The 12,794-nt window shown below is 37.5% G+C and overlaps 1 protein-coding gene across 8 annotated transcripts in view; it reads left to right on the forward strand.

Moving 5' to 3' along the window:
- Window positions 1-12,794, forward strand: part of ACAP2 (ArfGAP with coiled-coil, ankyrin repeat and PH domains 2) — a 131,228-nt gene that overhangs the window by 54,693 nt on the left and 63,741 nt on the right. The gene's annotated exons all lie outside the window — the stretch shown is intronic.

The raw sequence follows: 12,794 nt of genomic DNA on the forward strand, positions 1-12,794 counted from the left end.
ATAAAATCTTAAAAAAAAAAGATACTTAAAAATTTATCCCCTTTGTCTAATCAGTTGCTAGTATTAAAGACTGCTGTATTCTTTGAGCTATTTATATGTGCATTTAAGATTTGAGGGCTTTTATCCTTTAAGAATGAGGGATGTATACTACCTTTAAAATGTCAGTAAATTTCCTTATAAATTGTGTAATAAAAGTTTACTAAAAATGTGATAGCTTGTAAGTTATATACTTCTTTAAAAATTTTTTTTATTGAGGTATAATTGACATCATAATAGTTTCTTTTTTTTAATTTTTTTTTAAATTTTTATTTATTTATGATAGTCACAGAGACAGAGACAGAGAGAGAGAGAGAGAGAGAGGCAGAGACACAGGCAGAGGGAGAAGCAGGCTCCATGCACCGGGAGCCTGACGTGGGATTCGATCCTGGGTCTCCAGGATCGCGCCCTGGGCCAAAGGCAGGCGCCAAACCGCTGCGCCACCCAGGGATCCCGACATCATAATAGTTTCATGTATACAGTGATTCTCTGTAAGGATTCTACATTTGCATATTTGCAAAATGATCACTACATTAAATTCCAGTTAACATGTGTCACCATATATAGCCATACATTTTTTTTCTTGTGATGGGAACTTTCAAGACCCACTCTTTTACCTACTTTAAACATATGCAGTACAGTATTTTTTTTTAAGATTTTGTTTATTCATTTATTTGATTGAGAGAGAGCAGGGAAAGGAGCAGAAGGAGAGGGACAAGCAGACTCTACACTGAGCTCAGAACCAGATGCGAGATCACGACCTGAGCTGAAATCAAAAGTTGGCTACTTAACTGACTAAGCCATCCAGGCACCCCTGCGTTACAGTATTATTACTGTAGTCCTCATGCTGTGCATTACGTTCCCACAACATATTAACTAGAAATTTACACCTTTTGACCCCTACGTCTGCCTCAGGCAGCCACTAGACCCATCTGTTCTCTATATCCTTAAGCTTATTTTTTGTTATTATTTTTAAAATTTTACATCTGAGTGGAGTTGTACAGTATTTATCCTTTTCTGTCTGATATATTTCACTTATCATAATGCCTGCAGGGTCCATCCATCTTGCTGCAAATGGCAGGAGTTCATTATTTTTTTTTTATAGCTGAATAGTATTCCATCGTAGGTGTATGTGTACATATACATACATTTATCTATCCATCTTTGTATCTGTATCTTCTTTATTCATTCATCCATTTATGGACATTTAGGTTGTTTCTATGTCCTGGCTATTGTAAATAGCGCTGCTGTGAACATGGGGATGGAGATACCTTCTCAAGTTAGTGTTTTCACTTTCTTCCGATAATACTCAGAAGTGGAATTGCTGGATTATAGTGGTTTTAAGTTTAATTTTTTGAGGAACCTCCATACTGTTTTCCATAATGGCTACACCAATTTGCATTGTTACCAACAGTGCACAAGGTTTCCCTTTTCTCTGTTTCCTCACCAATATTTGTTATTTCTTATCTTTTTGATAATAGCCATTCTAACAGGTGTGAGAGGATGTTTAATTGCATTTTGATTTACATTTCCCTGATGATCAGTGATGTGGAACATCTTTTCATGTATCAGGCATCTGCATGGTTTTTTTTTTTTTTTGAAAACATGTCTATTCAGATCTTCTGCCCATTTTTTAATCAGTTTTTTTTTTTTTTTGGCTCTTGAGTTGAATTTTTTTGTTTTGTTTTGCTTTTGATGTTAACCCCATATCAGGTATATGATTTACAAATATTTTCTGCCATTCTGTAAGTTGCTTTTTCATTTTGTTGCTGGGTTCCTTTGTAGTGTGGAAACTTTTTAGTTTGATGTAGTTCTCATTTGTTTATTTTTGCTTTTGTTGCCTTTGTTTTGGTGTTAAATCCAAAAAAATCATTGTCAAGACTTATGTTAAGGAACTTACTGCCTATGTTTTCTTCTAAAAGTTTTATGGGTTCTGATCTTACATATAAGTCTTTAGTCCAGTTTGAGTTAATTTTTGTGTTATATGCTTTTTAAAATTTTTAAAAAAGATTTTACTTATTTATTCATGAGAGACATGGAAAGAGAGGCAAAGACATAGGCAGAGAGAGAAGCAGGCTCCTCGCAGGAAGCCCAGTGTGGGACTCGATCCCAGGACCCCAGATCATGCCCTCAGCCGAAGGCAAGTGTTCAACCACTGAGCCACCCGGGTGTCCCGTGTCACATGCTTCTTATAATTTTTAAAAAAGCTTAAAATATACGGCTGTCATATAATTATTTGGTGTTTTAAAAATTTATTAGCAGCTGTTTAGAACAAGAATATCAACGCTTAATATTTATAAAATTTGCTGATTTTTGGTTCTTAGTTTATTTGATTTTCTTTTTTTGTTTTTTAGTCAACAAATTAAGGATAAAGTTATCTGATAATATGTACTTTAACTGTACTTCAAATTTTATCTATACAAAAATTAGCATGTACAAATAAATGCTTCAGTTCCTGACTTCAGTTCTTTTGAATATTCCAGGTGTGGAATTACTGGTTCATATGGTACTTCTATACTAATTCCTTTTTGAGGAACCACTAAGCTATTTTTCACAGAACCTGTGCCATTTTACATTCTACTAACAATGTATGAATGTTCCAGTTTTTCACATCCTTATCAACATTTATTATTTTCCATTTTTTTGGTCATAGCTATCTATCCTAGTAGGTATGAAGTAGCGTCTCACTGTGGTTTTGATTTGTGTTTCTCTGATGCTTAATGCAGTTGAGCATGTTTTCATATATTTATTGGCTGTTTGTGTATCTCTTGTCATTGTTATCGTTGTTGACCATTCAACTCTTTTGCCCATTTTTAAATTGGAATTTTAAAAATTGAATTCTTTGTATTTTGTATATTCAACTCTTATCAGATAAATGATACATAAATATTTTCTCCCATTCTAGGTCTTTTCACTTTTTTGATAAAGTCCTTTGATACACAAAAGTAAATTACAAAAGTAAATTTTTTTTTTTTTTTTTTTTTTTTTTTTTTTTACAAAAGTAAATTTTGATGAAATTCAATTTATCTATTTTTTTCTTCTGTTACTTCTGCTTTTGGGGTCATATCCAAAATCCAGCGGTGCCTGGGTGGCTCAGTATTTAGGTGTCTGCCTTCGGCTCAGGTCATGATCCGCAGATTCTGGGATTGAACCCCACAATGGGCTCCGTGCTCGTTGGGGAGTCTACTCTGCTTCTCCTTCTTCCTCTGCCTGCTACTCTCCCTGCTTGTGATCGTTCTTACTCTCTGTCAAATAAATGAAATCTAAAAAAAAAAAAAAAAAAAAAAAATCCATTGCCAAATCCCAGATCATGAAGATTTATTTATGTATTTTCTTCAGAGTTTTATGGTTTTAGCTCTAATCTTTTGCACCAGTTTGTTTTTTTGATGACTTCTTAATCTCTTTTTACCTTCTAGTGGATTTAGATACCAGCATATAGTCTGTCTGATTTCTTTTTAAATCAAGTGATTGTTTGTATTTAAACTTCTTTAAAAATTTAATATAGTGAGAATTAATTTGGGGTGATAAAAGCTATTGATTTGAAATTAACATGAAAGGTTAAATGTTTTGTTCACAATATGGTGTCTTTTGAAATAGTCTTGTTTCTGATATTTTCTTTAAATCAGTGTAAGTGTTAGGGTGCCTGGGTGCTTAGTTCAGTGTCTGCCTTAGGCTCAGGTCCTAGGATCTCAGGGTCCCAGGATCAAGCCTCACATTGGGCTCCATGCTCAGCAGAGAGTCTGCTTCTCCCTCTCTGTCTGCTCCTCTCTCTGCTCATGTTCTCTGTCTCTCTCAAATAAATAAATAAAATCTTAAAATCAATGTTAAGTCTTAAATTATTGCTTTACATAAGAATACCTTACTCTTTGTTATAGTTTTATATGTGAAAAGTTAATGGTTACGGTAAACACTTGGTAAATAAATTGTTTAAATGTGTATTACATTGAAGCTTTTTTTGTCAAGAAATCTTCAAAGTATTTTAATAATCACTTTCATTTTTCAGTTTTCTGTTTCATATAAAGGGAATAATAAAATTTGCCCTGCCTATATGTAAGGGTGTTATGAGGAACACAGTATGTGAAAGTAGACTCTGGAGAGGGATACTCCTTTCTTTACTGTGTCAGTTGGCATAGATTCAGGAAAACAGAAACCACTTAGGATATTTCTGGGAGATTTTAATGCAGTGAATTGGTTACAAAAGTGTTGGAAGGGCTGGAGGAATAAAAAGTAGTTAAGGTGATGCCACCTAGAGATAAGTAAATATGGGAAGGAGTTAATGCACCTGGGGCTGGAGAAACAAGGGGGAAAGTGGTGTCGGCCAGAGCTGCTAAGGATTGCACGGTTGAGAATACGGTCACTGCTACCTGGCCAGGGGGCCGGGAGCTTGCCTTCTTGTGGCTGCCTGCAGGGCCAAAGGAGCCCGCAGTCCATTGAAGCTGCCCAGATGGGTCACCAGTGCCGCTCAAAGTTGGTGTGGCCCACAGCTGGTCGCTGATGGCTGTGTCGGAACGGAAACAGAAAAGCCAGTGGCTTCCTCTGTGCCCTGCTCTTGGTCTAACATTGGCTTCCACTGGCAGAACCTAACCTCTTTGTACGCAAGGAGGCCTAGGAAGTATCCTTCACAGGTTTCCAGCACCCAGCCCATGGGAGGGTGATGCAGCGGTGAAAACCAGCAATTAACCAGCACACCAGCCATAAAGGCTATAATTTGAAAATATTTTTGGCAGGCATGAGCATTCTGTGTCTTTTCCAGACAAATCTAGTTTTCACCTTCACAGGACGTAACAGGAAGGATCTGGAGTTGGGTGGGAGGGTCATGGCAGGGTAGGGGGACGGCTGTTTTCCAATCTTGGCTTTAATACTAAGAACCGGTTGCACTGAGGAAAAAAATATTTTTTTTGGCAGGCAAATTATTGTGCAACTTAATGATTTTTATCCTTAAAACTTCTTGTATGACTTTTCTTCTTTCCTATCCTCCATATCCAACATATTAGCAGAATACGCCCTAACAATGGTCTCCCTGCCGCCTCCAAGTCTGAACTACTACCATCTCTTGTTGAGGCTTATATCATAGCTTCCCGGCTTGTGTTTCTGATTCTTTTCTTACCCTTCTATAAGGAGCTCTGTATACAGCAGCCGGGGAAGAACTCTTGTTTTATTTTGTCTTACTTATTTGGGAGAGAGCATGATTGCGGGGGAGGGTGGCTAGGGACAGAGGGAAAGAAAAAATCTAAGCAAGCTTCACGTTCCACACAGAGCCCAGTGCAGGGCTCGATCTCACAACCCTGAGACCATGATCCCAGTCAAAATCAAGAGTCAGTTGCTTAACCAACTGAGCTACCCAGGGACCCTGCCAGGAAGAACTTTAAAAATAAAAATTAACTTATAGTATTCCATTGTTCTAGCTTCCCATCACTCTCAGAGTAAAATCCTAACCGTGGTCTACCAAGCTCTGTGATCAGACTTTTGCTGCTAACTCCCTGATCTCATCTCTGCTCTCTTAGCTCTAGCTACTTGGACTCTTTGTTGTTCGTTAACACATCAGAGTAGTTTTCATCTTAGGACCTTTGCACTTGCTGTCTGTTCTGTGCAGAATATTCTTCCTTCATGTCTATGTGTGGCTATTTTCCTTACAATATTCCTTCTCTTCCTACGGATCTCCTTTACTTTATTTAGGTCACAACCTCTCAGAGAAACCTTCCTTGGCCATGCTGTGGTCACTTTATGTTGTTTTACCCTGCCTTACACACACACACACACACACACACACACACACACGTGAGGATACACACGCACACACAGATGATGTACAAATGTGTGGTTTGCTTCTTAAATGTATGTATGTACTTCATTTATTGTGTCCTCTAAGTTCCATGACTGCAGGCACTTTGTTGTATTAATTTCTGCTACTACCACCTAGAACATTCTTGGTAGAAAGTACAGGATGCCTGGTAGCTCACTGATTGAGTGTCTGCCTTTGGCTCAGGTCCTGATCCCCTGGTCCCAGGATCGAGTCCCACATCGGGCTCCCTGCAGGGAGCCTGCCTCTCCCTCTGCCTGTGTCTCTGCCTCTCTCTGTGTCTCTCTTGAATAAATAAAATCTTCAAAAAAAAAAAGAGAAAGTAGTTACTCAGGGCAGAGTTGAGGAAACTGAGGTTATGAACTTAGTAAAACTCTTTTATTTTTTTATTTTATTTTTTTTAAAGATTTTATTGATTTATTCATGAGAGATACAGAGAGAGAGAGAGAGAGAGAAAGAGAGAGAAGCAGAGACACAGGCAGAGGGAGAAGCAGGCTCCATGCAGGGAGCCCAACGTGGGACTCGATCCTGGGACTCCAGGATCACGCCCTGGGTTGAAGGCAGATGCTAAACGGCTGAGCCACCCAGGGATCCCTGAAAACTCTTTTAAGTGTTTTTTAAAAAATCATTACATGAATAAAAATTTGTTGAATCAGTGACAGCACACACTAGGAAGATAATTAATGCAATGTTTAAAAATTTTTTCTTTTATTATTTCTGGCACTTGAAAAACTTCAGAATCTGTTTTGACTGTAAATTTATGTTGCTTTAAAAATAATTTGCAAAAGGGGAGCCTGGGTGGCTCGATCAGTTAGGCATCTGCTTTCAGCTCAGGTAGTGATCTTGGGGTCCTAAGATCGAGCTCCATATTGGGCTCCCTGCTCTGTGGGGAGCCTGCTTCTTCCTCTCCCTCTGCCTGCCACTCAGTCTGCTTGTGCTCTGTCAAATAAAATCTTAAAAAAAAAATAAAATGCAAACCAACAGGAGATTACTTTGCGTGTCTTAGAGGTCTTAAGACAATAGGTTAGTGAGCTTGTGTGTGTTTATATGTATACTATATATGTATATATAGAAAACTCTTTGATACTACACTCAGATGTTCAGTGCCTTTCTAATTTTATTTGCATATTTTCCAGAAATTTTCCTACTATTAGATACAAGTATGAAATTGTAAGCCTTTTCTGTTTACTTTCTTTTAATTTCCTTTCCTTTTATAAAGTTGTTACGCTGTCTGCTCTATCTGGCCTTTTTATTTCTTGTTAACAAGTACTTTTATTTTTTCCCAGGAGGAGTGACTTGTATGTACTTGTGTCAGAGTTCTTATATTTGAGGCAAAGATTCTTCATCATAATACTGCATACTTCACTTTAACTAGAATATGGACAAGGATGACACATCTCTTTTTTACTATAATATCCCTAATACTTGCCTAATTCTTATCATAGGGAAGTCATTCAGTTTTTCTGAGCTTTATGTTTCTCCTCTATAAAATGAATGGACTTTACTAGATGACTTTTAGTTATAAACATTCTAAGAGGGATCCCTGGGTGGCGCAGCGGTTTGGCGCCTGCCTTTGGCCCAGGGCGCGATCCTGGAGACCCGGGATCGAATCCCACATCAGGCTCCTGGTGCATGGAGCCTGCTTCTCCCTCTGCCTATGTCTCTGCCTCTCTCTCTCTCTCTCTGTGACTATCATAAATAAATAAATAAAAATTAAAAAAAAAAAAAAAAAAACATTCTAAGATTATAAAGCATTACTTATTATAAGATTTAAGTATGATCTCAGAACCATTTGGTAAAGTGTGGGAAATGCCTACGTACATGAAATGCTTTATTTTAGTACCATTCTCTACAATGAATTTTAATTACATAGCATTATAGGGTGAGGAAGTTTTATAGGATAAAACAAACTGCTTTCCTAAAATGTAATAATCACTGGAATCTGTGTACATTCCAAAGCAGACTTTGTAACGCTTAAGTTTTGGTGTATCACTTTGTGTCAGGATAAAAAGCTGGGTATTCTATGGATGTCATTTATGAATAGCATTATGAGTTTAAATAAATGTTTGAAATAATAGAGCCATTTGGGTTTTTAGCCAAGTAAGATTAAACATAGATTGGAATGAGATTATCTGGTCATTTAAACAATTATTTGGATTCTTTTGTGGTTTATTTCTTCTGTAAAAATGGATATTGGTGTTCCTTATAGAATGAGAATTTCCTAGGGTTGCTCTTTAACTCACGTCTTTGTAAGATACCAACTCATGACTTTTCCAGAGCAGGTCATGTGTGTTACATTCTATTATGTACTGGAGTTAGCTTGAATACTAACTTGTTTTTCTGGAACATAGAGATTTCTGTAATTTTACTGATGACTCTCTTGGATTCTAATTTGCTATTGATGTAAGGAACTTGAATATCTATTTTACTATTTGCTGAATGAAGCTTTTAGGTTGAATTGCTGCATAAATTCTATAAAATGTGTAATCCCTTTGCTTTGTTTTTTTTATAAGTTTGGGTTTCCATATTATAATTCACTCTCATTCACTCAATAGATGATTTCATGAAACTGTCCTGTCCTATCTGGGTGTTGATGAAAAATGTTTAGATTTTTATTTTTATTTTATTTTATTTTTTAAAATTTTTATTTATTTATGATAGTCACACACACACACACACAGAGAGAGAGAGAGAGAGAGAGGCAGAGAGACAGGCAGAGGGAGAAGCAGGCTCCATGCACCAGGAGCCCGACGTGGGACTCGATCCCAGATCTCCAGGATCGCACCCTGGGCCAAAGGCCGGCGTCAAACCGCTGCACCACCCAGGGATCCTTGTTTAGATTTTTAAAATTAAATTATGTTAAAATACTAACATATTTAATATGTCACTCCCTGAGCAGAAGGCAGAAGTTCAACTGCTGAGCCACCCAGGCATCTCTGTAACTAGTTTCTTAATCTGATATTGTTGTGACTAATCTCATAAAATAACTTTGTTTCTTATTTTGTGTTTACAGAAGTTTAGAGTACAAATATTTTTCTGTGTGTTATGTGTTGAAGTCCTGTATGGGTTGCTTCTACCATTGATTCATTTAGTAACTTTGATATAAAAAGATAGGTCAAAGGAGGAGAATTTGGACCATTGTGTTTGTATTCTGACTGTAATGACTTTTTAGCACTATTTATTGAAAAGTTGGTTCATTATGGCGGGCAAACAACAATCAGTAAAATAGCTATTTAAGTATGAAAATGAACCAATATATGTTTTAAGATTCAGAAATTGATATGTGTGTGTATATTTTTCTACATTCTTAAAACGTTTAAAAATATGTTGAAAGATAATAAAATGAAACCTTTAATAAATAAAATAGGAAATATGAATTCATTTTAGTTAATGCAATAAATGTTACCCTCAAAGTGTTTTTAAGTCTGCAAATGCCCACAATCCCATCTAAGTGATTATGTGCATTTATTTGTTTCAAGTTTTTATTTAAATTCCAGTTAGTTAACATATAGTGTAATATTAGTTTCAGGAGTGGAATTTAGTGATTCATCACTTGTATATAACACCCAGTGCTCATCATAAAGATTATGTGTTCTTAATTTCATCTTGAGAAATAAATGTTTTTTAATAATTAAAAATAAAACAGTGAAATTTCATCAGGAGTCAGAGTTTGGCTAATTAACATAAAAATCCAATAATAATAAATATCAAGAAGTAACTGAAATAAATAATTGTATTCTAATAGAAATACCTCATAACAAATGATGATATGAAAGAAACAGTCATACATACCTTCTTAGTGGGAAAAATGTGAAAAAGAACTAATAGCAAACATTTGTGAAAATAAAAGCCAAAGAAAGATGAAATATTTTAACAGTGGGTACAAATCAAAGAAGTGATGACAAGCTGTGACTAAAATAGTTTTGGATGATTCAAATGGTAACCCAGGGGAAAGTTATGTAATTTTGTTAAAAAGTAGTTACTGCATTTAAATACTTTACAGAGCAAAGCAGAGAAATAATATTAAAATCTATTTTTAGCAAAAAAATATAATTTTAGCAGTTGGTAATTTCTGAATGATTGTACCAAATAGTTTACAATTTATTGACTCACTATGAAAACTTATAAACACTAGGGCACCTGGGTGGCTTAAGTTTAAGTGTCTGATTCTTGATTTCAGCGAGGTCATGAGCTCAGGGTTGTGAGATTAAGCTCGGTGTTGGGCTCTGTGCTGACTGTGGAACCTGTTAAAATTCTCTCTCTTCCTCTCACTCTTCTTGTCCCTTTCCCCTCCCTCTCTTAAAAAAAACGGCCCCCCAATACCATTATAAACACTAATATCTTATGTATGACTGTTGACATCTTATTTATCTCTGGCTGTTTAACAACTACCCCAAAATGTAGTGACTTAAACCAACTACTGTCATGTGTTTGAGTAGGCCTTGGAGGGTAGGGGGGCAGCTTGTCTCTACTTCAGTTGGTGTTGGCTGAGTGGCTTGTGTGTGGCTGGAGGATCCAACATATTTGGTACATCAGCTGGGGTGGCTAGTATGTCTGGAGTTGGCCAGGCTTCTGTCCGTCCATCCTTCCTTCCTTCCTTCCTTTTATTCATTTATTCATTAGAGACAGAGAGAGAGAGATTGAGAGTGAGGCAGAGACACAGGCAGAGGGAGAAGCAGGCTCCATGCAAGGAGCCTGACGTGGGACCTGATCCTGGGACTCCAAGATCACATCCTGGGTTGAAGGCAGGCGCCAAGCCACTGAGCCACCGAGGGATCCCCATCTCCTGTCCTTTCTAGTCTTTTTTCTGGAGCTTTTCTCTTAAAATGTGCTCTCTCTCCATCAGGGTAGTCAGACTTAATATGATGGCTGGCTTTCAAGTGGGTGAAATCAATAGGTGTAAGACTTCTTAAGGCCTAGGTCTGGAAATCACACAGGATCACTTCTGCTTCTTTTGGTCAAAGCAAGACACAGGGCTACCTCAGATTCAAGGAAAAGGGAAATAAACTCTACATTTTGGCGGGAGAGTGCCATGCACATGGAAGAATGAGAGGAATTGTTGGTGGCCATCTATGTATACTGTCTACTCTATCTTTGAACACACCAGTAGTGTGTGCCATGACCCAAGTGTTTGGAACCTTTACAGTAGAATATTTGACCCCTTCCCCAGAGATTTCAATTTATGTCATCTAGAGTATAGCATCAGAATTTAAAAATTTCTGTAAGTGATTCTGACATGTAGTTAAGTTTGAGAACCACTACTTTAAATCAGTGATTCTCAAACTGTGATTCATGGACTAATAGCTTCAACATCACTTGGGGATTCAGCAGTTCTGGAGTGGGTGGAAGGGAGCCAGCAATCCGTGTTTGAACAAGCCTTCTAGGCAATTCTGAGGTACCATAAAGTTTGAGAACCACTGTTTAGAGCAGGGGCTGGCCACTTGTGTTTGAAGGTCAAAACTAGCTCATCATCCTCCTTTTGCATATAAAGTTTCATTTATATGCAACACATTCTGTTTTTCTGTATTGTCTACAGCTACTTTGCACTACAAAAAGAGTAGTTGTGAGAGAGACCACATGGCCCACAAGCCTAAAATACTGTCCAGTCCTTTACAGAAAAAAATTGTGCTGACCTCTGCTCTAAAGAAGTACTTTATTTTTTGTGTACTTCCAGGGACTGTATCTGTCACGACACTTACTGAAGAGAGACCTTTTTCTGCTTTAGTAGAAGCGATTTAAAGACTAGCTACCTTGATGAAGTTTTCTCAGTGGAGTGGTAGTGGGTGAAATCTGCAAGGCTGCAATCCAGACTAGCTAATACCAGAATCTCTGGAAATAGGAACCAGGCATCAGTAATTTTCAAAGGTCTCCAGGTCATTCCAGTGTGCAACCTAGTTTGAGAAATAATGCAGTGCTTCCCCCAAACAGACTACTTGGAAGTCTTGGTAAATGAGGACTCTGATTCTGAGTCTGGCTTGGTTTTGGAAATTCTCCTTTTCTAACAAGCACCCAGGTGATATGAATAATGCGGGTTCACACCTGGGGAACTTTAAATTTACTGATTCTTGAGTCTCCCCAGTGTTTCTGATTATCAGCATTAGGGTATTTAAAAGTTCCCTAGGACATCCTAATGTGCAACCAATTTAACCCCTGGATTAGAGCAATTTGTCTCAATCTTTAAGTAATAGGATCACCTAGCAAACTTAATAAAAATACAGAAGTGCGCAGCCCCGGTGGCTCAGTGGTTTAGCGCCGCCTTTGGCCCAGGGCATGATCCTGGAGACCCGGGATTGAGTCCCACATTGGGCTCCCTGCGTGGAGCCTGCTTCTGCCTGTGTCTCTGCCTCTCTCTCATTCTCTCTCTCTCTCTATGTGTCTCATGAATAAATAAATAAAACCTTTAAAAATAAAAATACAGAAGTGTGTGTGGTGTTTTTTTTTTTTTTTTTTTTTTTTTTTTTTTTTTTTTTTTTTTTTTTTTAGTAGGGAATGGTATTGGGAGGGAGGGGCAGAGGGAGAGAATCTTAAGCAAACTCAGTGTCAAGCTGGAGGTGGGGTTCCATCTCCCTATTTGACATCATGACCTGAGTTGAAAGGGTTGAAATCAAGAGTGGGATACCCAACTGACTGAGCCACCCAGGTGCCCCAGGGATTCTTTCTTTCTTCAACAAGTTTGGATCTTGGTATTTTCTCTTAGCTTTACAGGTGATTTTCATACTTAAGCTAGTGAAGAATCAATGCTTTAGAGGAATGAAGGGAGAAAGAAGAATTTAGAGAAATGGATAGATCAGGACAGGCAGAGAATGTAGAAAAGAGAAACAAATAATAAACAATCATTTGTATATTGGGGCCTGTTCTGATGATAGCAAAGAAGAGTCCTCTTGATTTATTATTGGCCTGTTTATTACAGTCCTAGTGAGATTAATGAAAAGATTCATTGAGTCTAGGGGTGCCTGGG

The sequence above is a fragment of the Canis lupus genome, chromosome 33, assembly GCF_003254725.2.
Source record: "Canis lupus dingo isolate Sandy chromosome 33, ASM325472v2, whole genome shotgun sequence".
NCBI lineage: Eukaryota > Metazoa > Chordata > Mammalia > Carnivora > Canidae > Canis > Canis lupus.